The 13,212-nt window shown below is 51.3% G+C and overlaps 1 long non-coding RNA gene across 1 annotated transcript in view; it reads right to left on the bottom strand.

The window, feature by feature from the left end:
* LOC116780727 overlaps nt 1-6,204 on the bottom strand; it is a 31,597-nt gene extending 25,393 nt beyond the window's left edge. Inside the window, exon 1 of the long non-coding RNA XR_004354596.1 lies at nt 4,357-6,204. This is a non-coding gene — a long non-coding RNA (uncharacterized LOC116780727). The remainder of the gene's footprint in view (nt 1-4,356) is intronic.
* Between the last annotated feature and the right edge of the window lie 7,008 nt (nt 6,205-13,212).

The raw sequence follows: 13,212 nt of genomic DNA, 5'->3' as shown, positions 1-13,212 counted from the left end.
TCAGGGAGATTTTGGGGGACAGCTAAACGCAGGCACAGAAGTTTGGGTGTAGGGTGCCCAGAGAGGTTGGGGAGTCCCCACCCCTGGAAGCATCCAAGGCCAGGTTGGAATAACCTGGGCTAGTGGAAGGTGTCCCTGCCCATGGCAGGGGTGGCACTGGATGAGCTTTAAGGTCCCTTCCATCCCAAACCGTTCCAGATTCCAAGGAAATGTGGCCACAGCATCTGGGCACTGGGACCATTATGGTTCCATCCCGGTCACTGCAGAGTACTGGGTGATGCTGGGCTTGAAGAGAACCACCTCCACAGGAATTCTGGGCACCAGGCAGGACCAGGCTTCCTGATTTCCCAGGTTAGTGATGGTTAGTGGAATATCCAAAGAAACTGACCTTGGAAAAAATTCTTCCCTCTGCCTTTTCCTGCCTGCAAGTGACAGACTGAGGTGTGTGTTCCCATTTTTAGCTTTCGGTGAGTGCTAAGCCCTATTGATTTGCTCCCGGGATCAGCTCCCGCTGGAGTCTCCACACTGAGCGCTGTGTTTATTGGCACAGATGAGCTCAGTGATGTGCTCCTCGGGGCTGATTGCTATGCCCAGATGATCTGCTGGAGTTTGCTGCATGATCCAATCTATGGCATAATTGAAGAGGATGAGGAACAAAATCCATCCCTGTTTCACCCCAGTAACTCCGCCAAACCCAGCAGAGAGTGCTCCATATGGTCCAGCACGAGCTGGGGAACGTGGGTATTATGCCGTAATAAATGAAGTCTCCCAGGTCTTGGTGGCTAGTTATTATCAAAGATCTTTCCCAGCAGTTTGTTGGGATTGGAACGGAATGCAGCAACTGGAAAAATGATGGATAGAGCTGCTGTGCAGCTCGGAGAGGGATGGAAAAATCTGGGTCCTTTGCTGAACATGTGTTCACTCTCCACTCTTGGAAAGTCCAGCCCTTCCAACTTCAAATCCACTGATTCCAGCATGAATGCAGATGTATTTCAAGGACCTCTTCCCAATAAGCTGAGTGAGTCCCGGGAGACATCTCATCCCAGAGGGTGAGGAATCTGGGAGCGCTGATGAGCTCTGGGGCTGTTCCAGCCCGGGCAGGGCAGCCCGGGAGCCAGGCCCTCCCTTCCTCGGTGCCACCAAATGAGCACAGCATCTGGGCACTTCCTTAAGGCTCCAAGCACTTCCAAAAACCTTTTTTCAGTTGGGAATGTTAGATAATGGAAAAGAGTTCCAAGTGGGGATTGGTCACAGGCTGCACCTAATAGTCTTGGAGGCCTTTTCCTAATGCAGGATTTGTTTCCCAACCAAACCTTTGTTCTCCAAAGTAACCCCAGGGAGCAAAATCCTATTTTTTCCCTCATTTAGCCATGAAAGGAAGGCAGACCCAGCCCACCCCAAATCAACAGACTGATGCCAAGTTCAAGTCCTGATTATTTGAAGATAAACTCTTTCTTGTGCCCGTTTACCCGGGCACAAGAGTTGCAGGGTAAATGCCACTTAAAAAAGATTTGTTCAGGGGGTTGCAGTGCCACCAGGCCCTTAACATTTCTTTTTGCCTATAAACTAATTTTATTGGTTTATTACAGTGAGGAAAATTGCTGCACCCGTCTCGGAATGTGAAGTGTTGTCCTAATAAAGACAAATAACTGATTAATAAAATAGGGCTTTAAAAAAATACTGTTTTGGAGTAAATAAGTTGCTAAGGGTAGTTTTGTTACAGAATTTTTTAGATTCTTGCTTCTCTGCCTCCAACTTCTCACCCTAAAACTGTGGGAAAGGCTGGAGCAGCGTGGTGGGGATTGCTCTCCATGCTGTTCCCTGGTGGAAAGATCACAGAATATCCTGAGTTGGAAAGGACACACCTGGATCGTGACTCCAATTCCTGACCCTGCACAGGACACCCCAAGATCCCCCCATGTGCCTCAGAGCATTGTCCAAACGCTCCCTGAGCCCTGGCAGGGTTGGAGCTGTGACCACTTCCCAGGAATTGGGTGGGGTGAGACTCCTGCCCTGGTGCATCCCAGGGATGCAAGCCAGGGAGCTCAAGTCCTGCTCAGATTGGGAAAATGGAGCCAAGTGGCTGCTGGAAAAGGACCTTGCTGCAAAAATGGGATATTCCAGTGGTTGGTCCAGGAGCAGAGGACTTCCAATACACTGAGCAGGCTGCTCCCAAGCTGGGATGAAATCCCAGTGGGTTCAGCCCAGGAAAGCTCAGTGCTTGGATCAACGGTGTCCCTCCGGAGAGCGGCGCAAGGCTGGAGCCCACATTCCCTTGCTCCCAGCACCGGGAAGGGACCGGCAAGGCAGGAGCACCGTTCCCTCCACTGCCCCCACTTATCGATCCTTCCTCATTCCCAGACTTTTCTGGTCTGTTACCATGGCAATCCCTTGCCTCAATAGGGTCCTTGTGAACTTGTTTACCATCCCAATTATAACATTTTCAAATCCAGGCTGGTTCTGACAGCTCTGTGTCGCCCATCTGTGCCTGATCCCATCAGCACTTCCACAACAATGCACTGGCAGGTCACGCGCTCCCCACGCCCGGCCCGGGGCTCCTCCACAGCCAAAGTTTGGGCACTTGTGGGAAGTGTGGGATTTGCTGCTCCGTGCCCAGCCTCCGAGGCTGAGCGAGAGGGCAGGGGCATGTTTGCCACGCTGGTGGCTCCCAGATTTCCATACAGGAAAGGAAAATGCAAAAAGGAACTTTTCAGTTCAGTTTGGGATCGTGTCCTTGCTTGGGCCGCTGTGGGATAACACAGGATGGAGGGAGCTGTGGATTAGGGGTGGGGGGTGCCTCAGGCCACCCAGAAAACATGGGGTGCAGGATGCCTGGATCACCCAGTGCCTGAAGGTGCTCTGAGCAGAGCCTTTTCCCCTCCTATCTGGTCCAGATGGACACATCCTGGTTGGACAGATCCTGAGTGGGGACACCGTGTATCCAAGGAAATGTTCAAGGACTAGTTAGTGTCTCCTACAGTGGACAAGCCCAGAGCAGCTCTGGAAAAACCTGCTAATTTAACAAAAGAACAGGAAAAGGTGTGAGACACCAGAGGCTTTCACACACCTGCCAAAGGAGAGATTGGAATGGATCCCTTAATCCGGCAGGCAGGGAGGCACTGAGATCTGGGGGGGAAGTTGCAGCCAAATAATTTCAAGCTCGAGATAAGCAGGTTTGGGGACAAATTTCCAAGAGGGATGAGAATGCAGGCACTGGAAGCTTCGAGTCTCAAAATCAAGACCGATATCCTCCTGGAAGAGTTTTCCAGCAGGACTGGGCCGGGTGCAGCTATTCTGGGGCGTAGATTAAATTAAAGTTGATAATGGCCCCTTGTCTCTGGATCCGAGGAAGAAAAGTACACTTAAAAACCAGAACTGTGTGCCGGGGCGGCCCGTGCCAACTGGTGACTCAGCCGCAACATGCGCATATTTCTCACAGTTCGGGACTTTTCCAAATAACTCCATGTTCTCAAAGGGTTCATTATGAGCCTCTGAAAGAGCATTGTTAGCACGGGGCTGGGATGGAGCCCCCGCTCCCTCCGCTTCCGTCCCCTCCCCGAGCCCCGGCCGGCCCAGGGAGCGCTGCTCCCACCGCCTTTTCCCGGGGAACAGAAAGCCAAGCTGGTGTCAGCGTGTGGCTGCTGCAGGAGATTCCTGCCATGCCTAAAACAACCCAAAGGGCTCTGGCGGATAACTGGGAGAGCGGGGCGGCGCAGATGGCCAGGAGAAGTTCCTGAGACATCGGATAAAAACAACATTGCTCTGGAGAAGAGCAAAACAAAGAGATGCACAACAGGAACCCACGGGCCTGCAGTGGAAGCGCTCGAGGCTTCCACGAGGATCACACAAACTGCCTGAGCACGGCTCTCATTCCTCACTTGAGGGCTGGACACGGGGATCCCAGAATCCCAGAATAATTCAGGTTGGAAAAGCCCTCCCAGCCCACGGAGTCCACCCTGTGCCCAGTGCCACCTTGTCCCCCAGCCCAGAGCACTGAGTGTCACATCCTTCCTTGGACACCTCCAGGGGTAGGGACTCCACCACCTCCCTGGGCAGCCCCTTCTAGTGACTGACAGCCCTTGCCAGGGAGAAATCTTGGAGGGCTTTTCCAACCTTAATGATTCCATGCCCAGGGAAAGGGGGATATTTCCCTCCCCGCTATCCCAAGCCTGGAACAGAGCATGGATTTATTCTCTCAGTACAAACACCACAGGACATTATAGACTTGAACAGGCTTCCAAAGCATCATTTCTCTTTTTTTGCCCTCATCTCATTTTCATCCCATTTCTCTTTCCCTGATTCCAATTTCCAGTGCTGGAACAGCAATCGAGAGACTTTTGCTTATGAGGAACTTACCGAGCGTGCAAACAGCCAAGCGACAGCTTTGGAGTGGGATATCTCCATCCTCCTCCTGCCCGTGGTCATCCTGCCTCTCCCAGCATTGGAAGGCAGAGCTTCCATCCTCATCTGCATCTGCCTCTCCATGTGGCCGTGGGGACCTTTCTCATTCAATCCATTCCAAAAATGATGGGTTTGGGTTGGTATTTTTTTTCCCCAGCTCCATTTTCTGGTGTTGTTCTGCCATTAAATCCAACTTCATTTCAGCTGTGCCCGTGGCAGACAGTTTTAGGGAAGCGCTGCCGAGGCTGCCAGGATACTTGTGCCACACTTTGCTTTTTAATCCCGCTAACTGAGAACATCTTTCCCTTGGTTTGGGGAGATGGAGCTGAAAAAAGAAAGCACAGAAGGCCCATTTTTAAAAATGGATGTGGCTGTGCAGCAGGGAAGGCTCTGTTTGTCCTGCTTGTGTCCACGGTGCCACAGCACGGGAAAAGGCTTAATATTCCACTTTCTGTACCATTCACCTCCTTTTGATGGCTCCTGCTGAGATTTTAGGGAGAAAGGGGGAAATTGTAGGTGGTTATGGGATTTTTGATGCACGTTTCAGTTTTAATCCGAGCAGCATTGTCCTGACTTAACAGAGGAGACGTGAAACCTCCAGCTGCAATGGCTGATGGAATTAGCTGATGGAATGAGCTGGGGAAGGGAGATGTAGAGAAATGACAGGTTTCCATTTGCAGTGCAAACACTCCTCCCAAAATTATGGGTGCTCGGCAACAAATATGACACCTGTGTAAAGTCAGAAGGGATGGAACGTTCCCATCCGTGTGAAAACAGAGCGTGGAAGCAGGAATCGGAGCGAACAGTGGGAATGGGGCGGTGGTGGAGGCTGCTGGCAGGGGGAGGCCCAGCCGACTGTGCTGGATCCCAGTGGCTCTGCGTGGCACCGCTCTGGGGTGTAAATCCTGACACTGCTCTTGCTGCGGGGGGCTGGAAGGGGTTCAGTTGTGCCCCACACCCCATTCACACTTTGCAAGCCTTTTCTGTCTCCTGAGGGACGAAATGACCCCTGAGCTGTTCCCCGGAGCTCCGAACTCCTTCTCTTCCTCCCGCTGCCTCAGCCGACGAGGCCCTGGGGAAGGGCCGCGGGATGGAGGACTTGTACCGCCCGGAGAGGAGCCGCTCGGTGCGTGTTCCCTGATTTTACTGGCTCCGTGGAGATGTGACAATTGCCTGCATTCAGCAGCGAAGGAATGAGTCACGGAGCAGTGGATGGGGGCACGTACTGCCGAGGACATCTGGGCACGCCGGGCAGCCCCGCCGCCTCCTCCAGCCTCCCTCCGCTCCCCCGGCTCCTCCGCCAGCTCGTCTGCACCCCAAAACCAGCCCAGCCGGGGCCAGGGGCTGCCTCCGAGGCTCTGCAGCAGCTCCTGCTTTAACGGCACCTATTCCATGACTGAAAACTAGGGGGAAGAATTACACCGGGATGGGAGCAGCCGACAAACCGGCAGCTGGCAGGAGAGGGAGGGGGAATTCTCCCTTCTATTACCTTGCGCTTCTGCAAGTCACAACTTTGTGAGGCAGCGCCTGGCTCCGCATCCCCGAAGCTCCCCCTCTTTTCCGTGCCTCTCCCCAGCTACGCCACCAGCGCCGCGCCAGCCCAGATGCTCGGCGGGGGGCCAGGGAAGTGCGGGGGGGAACAGCATCCCGCATCCCGGCGTTCCGGGGGACAGGGAAGGCAGAAGTGGGGGTAACGGCGGGATTCACCTCGAGCCAGAAATGAAGCGGGCCGTGAGGGACCGGCCGTGAGGGACTGGCTGTGAAGGAGCGGCCGTGAGGGACAGGCTGTGAGGGACAGGCCGTGACGGGCCGGGCCCTGAGGGACAGTACGTGAGGGACCGGCCGTGAACCGGAAGTGGCTCCGGCGCAAATGGCGGGAAGGCGCGGGAGCCCCGCCCTCCTCCTGAGGGCCCTGTGGAAGTGTGAGGGCGGAGGGGGCCGCGGCCCTGCCGGCTCTTCCTCGGCTGCGGCGGCCGCTGCTCTTCCCATGGCCAGCGGCTGAACACGGCAGAGCTGGGTAAAGTCCACTGGCTGGGAATGGCTGCCCCAAATGGAGCTGGATGACTGTGGGAAGCCATTCCCTGTGTCCTGCCCCTCCGTCCCTTGTCCCAGGTACCTCTCCAGCTCTCCTGGAGCCCCTTTAGGCTGGAAGGGGCTCTGAGGTCTCCCTGGAGCCTTCTCCTCTCTAGGCTGGATAACACCATGTGCCCTCATGAGCCAAACCCGGGAACACAGCGAGAATCCCTGCATGGAAACACAGTGGGGACAGGGAGGGGCCTGCAGGGAGGTGACACGGGATGGACAGGTGCCCACTACCCAATTGCACAACCCCTATGGAAACCCCTTTGCATTGAGCAGGATGTAAATCCAGGCTTCCTTGGATGTCCTCACACAGCAGTTGCCAGACAGTCCACAGCTGCATGGGAGTGAAATCCTCTGGAAAACCAGGAGATTTGGTGCAGCTAGTAAGACTTCCTCCTCCTCCTGCTGTGATGCAGAGCTCCTTTGCTTGGTAGACACTTCTCCTGATCATTCCAAGCAGAAGGGAGCGATGGCGACTTGGCAAGAGCCGAAAATCCGCCTTTGGATCATGAATCAGCCCTGTAATTTCTGTGTAAAGGAACATTCGGAGGATTTATGGCATAGCATGCTCACGTCGGATCTGCTTGTCACAGACCGTGTTAGAGGCTCCAGATAAAAGGCTTGCAGTTTACAGCCCTGGAAAATTGGAATGACTTCCCTGCTGGGAGCACACGGCAGTGGCTGGTGGGAATGTTGCTCCAGACATTCCCTTGGACCAAGGGCAGCACCGAGAGGATGCTGATGTACCTGGATGTGCAGAACCATTCCCTGGCAACTCCAGAATGATCACGTGGGCACACACGACCCTGACAGCGAGCTGTTAACCCTGACTTGAGTCAGGGAGTGGAATGGGAGAGATAAAAACAGAGGGAATGTATTTGGAGGGGACAGTTTTATTGAGAACTTTTATCTGCTTGCTGCTTTTCATCCAGGATCTCTGACCTGTAATGAAAATCTTGCCCTGGTTATTTATTTCTGCTTATTTAAAGTTAATATTTTATGATGCACACGGACTTCTGCTAGTCCAGAATTCCAGTATAAAGGGATGGGGATGTCAAGTTGTCCTCCTCCAACTCCACAGCCAAGATCCAGTGGAATTCAGGGATAGTCACATCAAACCCAGCCTCCACCACGAACATCCCAATGTCCAAGTGGCTGAAACCCCATTTCTAAGCTCCCCGAAATATTATTGCTTAATCCATTATCCAAAATTATTCAAAACTTAAGAGCTGCACTTAGAACTGCCATCAAATTTATGTGCTTCCACCAAAATCAGTCACACAACAGGAAAGCACGTGGAAAACAGGAAGGCTGGGTGGGCTCGGGAGCTTCTTCCACCAGATTTTAGGATGTTCAAGCTCAAAACACAAAGGAAAGTTTCTAAAGGTTGAAACTAATAGGTTAATACATAAATTAAGAAGTTTATACAAAAAAAATCAAGAAACTTGTTAAAAAAAAGTAGGAAGTTTGCAAAAAAAAAAAAAAGAAGACATTTATAAAAGGGCTGGGAAGTGTTTAAAAAAGAATTAAGAAGTTTGCACCGAAAAAAATTAGGAAGTTTGTCAAAAAATTAAGAAGTTTGCCGAAAAAGCTTCTAAAGTGAGAGCCCAGAATTTTTCACAGGGAAGAGCTGCACAAAAGCTCCCCGAACATGTTTTCTCTTTTCCAAAGCTGTTTCCTAAATGTCAGTTTTATCGCCTTTTTTTCCCAACCCTTTATGACCATATGTGTTTTTATGATATTCACAACATGCTTGTGCCACACAAGATGCAAATGTAATTTCCTGTTATAATGGCACAATATGCAGAGCAACAAATGAGGAACGAGTGACACAAAATAATGAAAAGTGGCTCCGGGTGTGCCTGCAAGGGCCTCTTTTCCCCCTCCCGGGGAATTACCAGAGAACTGAGAGGGGGCTCAGCCTCCTCCTCCCACACAGACGTTGCCCACATGTGGCTTTGACCAGAACTCATTCCAAGCAATTAGAGGAACCTCTTCGTCACGGAATGACAGAATCCCAGGATCAGTGAGGCTGGAAAAGCCCTCCAGGATCCGTGGAGTCCAAGCTGTGACTGATCCCAGCCCCGCGCGGTGAGTGCCACGTCCAGTCATTCCTTGGACACCTCCAGGGGTGGGGATCCACCACCTCCTGTTACAGCTCCAGAGAGCTGGAGAAGGGCCTGGAGGGACAGGACACAGGGAATGGCTTCCCACTGCCAGAGGGAGGGGCAGATGGGATACTGGGAAGGAATTCCTGGCTGGGAGGGTGGGGAGGCCCTGGCACAGGTTGCCCAGAGAAGTTGTGGCTGCCCCTGGATCCCTGGAAGTGTCCAAGGCCAGGTTGGAACAACCTGGGCTAGTGGGAGGTGTCCCTACCCATGGCAGGGGTGGGACTGGTTGTTCTTTAAAGTCTCCTCCAACCAAATCATTCCCTAATTCCATGATTTTCAGTGCAGGGCACTCCCTGACACCTCATTACCCAATCCCAGATCACCATGGGAATGTGTTCACTGAAACATTTCCTCATGGGAAAACACTGCTGGAAACCCCCAATTTTGTCAAAAGAAAAAAATCCCACTTGGCCCAGGAGAAATTACACAGAAAAGGGTTTTGGAACCAAAAAGTGCATTTAGAGTTTTCATTATAAATTTAAAAGAAATTGATTATTTTCTGATGTTTTCATTATGTTTCTATTATGGTAACGAACATATTTCCACTTATTATGTGAGAATGGGATACATATCACGCTGAAATATTAATTACTTTCATCCTGTTTATTAATCATTAAGGAAATTTGCAATTACCAATCCCAACATTTTATCCCCCCAAGAACAAACTACTTTGCCTTATTGCAAAATGATTTGAAACCCCAATTTACAGCTTTATTTGAGACTCCACAATTGATTCCACATGATCTCAGTCTCATTTGCTCTTCCCAAAAGCCCAGACTCTCCCAAAAATATAGCACTGGGTTTGCAAATCCAGGGATGGAGAGAAGCATTCCCACAGCCAGTGCTGACACACTGAATTCTCCTCATCCTGGGATCAATAATCTGGGGTGAATGATATGGATCAGCTCAGAAAATACAAAACATCTGAGAGGCAATTTGGAAAACCAGATCAGAGAATCCAAAAATAGGAAGAGGAGGGGAAATCCCATTTCCTGAGGAATTTTGAACACATTGGTACACTTTTCTCCAGCTGGGAGCAAGTGTCACAGTGTTTTCCTGCTTCCCAAAGTGTAGGTGAGCAGTCTGGGCTAGTCCTGGATGGAACCTCCGGTGGCACAGTCCGGGAAAACGGGAAAAAGAGGTTGTTGTCCTTAAAATATTCATCCCTGGGCTCCCAGACTGACATGTGTAGCAGTTCGGAGGAAAACATTCCTCGGGGCTTCAGCCGCCTGCTTTTGGCTCGGGCCGGGATTACTCATGGAATAATAAATCTCCATGAATTATTCAGGGCTTTCTCATGTAATACACTGGCAGACAATTCCCACCTTGCCGAGCGTTCCTAGCGCCGCTCCTGCCCCTCGCCCTGGGAAGCGCCGGCGCCTTCTCCTCACAGCTCGCGGGGTCGGGGGCTGGAATCGCGGCGGGAGCGGGGCCGGGCGGCCGGGATGGAGCGCTCCTGCCCCGCTGCAGCCACCGGCAGTGCTGCCGGGCCCTCCCGGCCGGGGGTGCTCGGCCAGCTCCTAACCCCGCTCCCGGTCCTCCTCGGAGGCGCGTGCCTGGAAATGGGAATTTTGTGCAATTAATCCCGGCGAAAGGCGCAATGATTCCCTGCGAGAGCAGCTGGTGGAATTAATCACAGGAAGACGGGTTCAAATTGATCCTCTTTTCCTGTTTATAAATCATCTCCCAGGTTATCTGAGTGGCCTAGAGGGACACGGCGGGATTTTGGGCTTGTCCTGTGCGGGGCCAGCTTTGAATCCTTGTGGATTCATTCCCAATCAGGACATTGTATGAGTCCAGGTACCCGCTGGCTCCCTGTGCCAAGCTGTGGTGCCTTGGGAGCCTTGGCCACTACTGGGCATTCCCATTCCTCTGGCTCCAAGAAGAGGCACCAGCTCTGTCCCTGAGCAGCTGTGGGGCAGCCCAGGAATTCTGGTATTGTCTCAGGGCCGGGAGGGACAGGACACGGGAATGGCTTCCCACTGCCAGAGGGCAGGGTTAGATGGGACATTGGGAGGGAATTCCTGGCTGGGAGGGTGGGGAGGCCCTGGCACAGGTTGCCCAGAGAAGCTGTGGCTGCCCCTGGATCCCTGGAAGTGTCCAAGGCCGGGTTGGACGGGGCTGGTGTTGGGACTGGGGACAACTCCAGTGCGGATCCAGCCCGGCATCAATAGGGTGGCAGAGCAGAGACCTCACGTGGCACCAGGCAAAGCTGTCCTGGAATCTAAGCACCAAACATTGCCAAATCTTATTAATTTATGAATTTTCAACTTAAATTTATTGAAACTCAAAAAAAGTATGTCTCAAACACAGGAACTTAATTGAGTTTTACTCCTTGACAAATACCCAGGAATCACATGGGGATGGAGCCAGACAATTAATTATGAGTGGAGGAGCTGTTTCCGTGGGGTTGTGAGGGGATGCACCTCCTTTTGGAAGGAATTTGGGACCAGCTCAGCTCCCCTGGGCTGGGCTGGATGAGAATCCCCCTCCCAGACTTACAAATAATACGCAGAGGGATTTTTTTCCGAATGTACAATATCGTGTTGTCCTAATTTAGGAGCTTTTGTATCTCCTCATAAAGCGCCCGAGAACAAGAGGATTAAGGGAAAAACTCTTTGAAAATCAGAGCCCATGTTATTGCTTCTTGATGGACGAACAATTCAGATCTAATTGATCACGGCATTAATTATCCATAATCTCTGTGTACTCGGGGAGCCTTGTGGGATATTTCTAATCAAATTAAAACTAATTCAAAGCAATCTGACATTACAGAGTGTTTTGTCTCTATTTTAGGACAGGGAGTCAGGGGATATGAAATGCATATTACATCTTGATCCGAGTGCACGCACTGGAAAAAGGCCTCTAATATAATCACTTCCACGCAGCGCTGATTATGAGCACGGGAGTCGTGTGGCTCAGAGAGGGGTTTTTTAAAAAAAAAATAAATTAAACTGGCAATATGAACAACTGCCGAGTCTCAATGTCCTGGAATCATCAGATCCTGGGACGGGGTGGGTTGGGAGGGGCCTAAAGACCATCCCAGTGGGCAGGGACACCTTCCACTATCCCAGGTCCCTCCAAGCCCCATCCCACCTGACCTCGAACACTTCCAAGGAGGAGGTAGGGGGATGCTGTTTAATCCAAGCCCTGATAATTTCTATATTTAGGGACTGGAGGGCTGCTCATCATTGCAGCAAGGGCAGATGCGTTTTGAGTTCTTTTGGTTCCAACACTCGGAGGAGTCAGGAGGGTGGATTTGAGTTAAAAATAGGGGGTTAATTGAAAGGCGAAAGGCAGCGTTTTTACCTCACAGCTTGAATGGAGCCCATCCAAAAACACCCAGCAAGAAAAAAGGAGCAGGGATGCGACGCTCATCTGGGCTAAATCAGCGCGGGGTATGGATTTCATCCCGCCCAGGCTCTGGCCCCGCTCCCGGGGGAGCGGCCGGGCCCCGGCACTGGGTGCCAGCATTCCAGGGGTTCCTCATCCAGGTGCTCCCCTTTGACCCCAACCTGTTAACATCTTTGAAGGTTTCGGGTTCGCGGCTCTTTGTGTGTTTGGAATAACAGAACACGCTGGAAACTTCAATAAAAAGTGGTTTATTGATTCTAATTAAATCTTTTTTTTGAAAGGTAGAGCAGACACCGATCCCAGTTAACTTTAATTTAGGACTGACATTTACACGCTGCCAGAGGAGGGGGAATTCAGAGTGGACAATTCATTTCAATTTGGGTGAAAAATATCATTTAAATGCCAGAAAACTGCATATTTAACATTTGCAGTAATTAAGTGATTTTAATTTAATAATAAATCTCTCTTGTCTCTATGTATTTGCACTCATCCCTCAGTCTTGGCCTGGCACATTGATTGAACTACACTAATTACTCCTTTTCAAGTGTAAATATGTTTTAATACTTTTTTCCAGCCAGGCAGCACGTTCACAATTTAGCCGATAATAACTTTTTGTCATAAACCCCTTAATTTGGGGGTTTCTTTCCTGCAACAAGTTTTTGCGTCTATTCCGCAGCCGAAACAAGTCCAGACCAACTCGCCTGCAGCTGGTCTGGGTGTAAATTCCTCTAAGGCACCATCTGGAATGGTTTTTATATACACACAAAGAAAATGCTGCCCTAACCCCCCTCTCTGCCCTCAGACATCCTTGAATTGTAGTTGAAAATTCACTTTTTCTGGGTTTTTTTTTCAGTGGAAGCACTCAGTTTTAAGGGATGCAACATGCAAGGAAAGAGGTTTCACTTTAAAATTTTGGATTAAAATGGGGGTTCCAGGGCAAAAGGACCCTGAGTCCTGCTGGAGAGGAGGCCACAGAGATGCTTCGAGGGCTGGAGCCCCTCTGCTCTGGAGCCAGGCTGGGAGAGCTGGGGGGGTTCACTGGAGAAGAGAAGGCTCCGGGGAGAGCTGGGAGCTCCCTCCAGGGCCTGAAGGGGCTCCAGGAGAGCTGGAGAGGGACTGGGGACAAGGGAACAGGACATAGGGAATGGCTTCCCACTGCCAGAGGGCAGGGTTAGATGGGATATGGGGAAGGAATTCTTGGTTG

This window comes from Chiroxiphia lanceolata, chromosome Z (assembly GCF_009829145.1).
Source record: "Chiroxiphia lanceolata isolate bChiLan1 chromosome Z, bChiLan1.pri, whole genome shotgun sequence".
Lineage (NCBI taxonomy): Eukaryota > Metazoa > Chordata > Aves > Passeriformes > Pipridae > Chiroxiphia > Chiroxiphia lanceolata.
The sequence above is the reverse complement of the archived record's forward strand: the minus strand, read 5'-3'. Positions and strand labels throughout refer to the sequence as shown.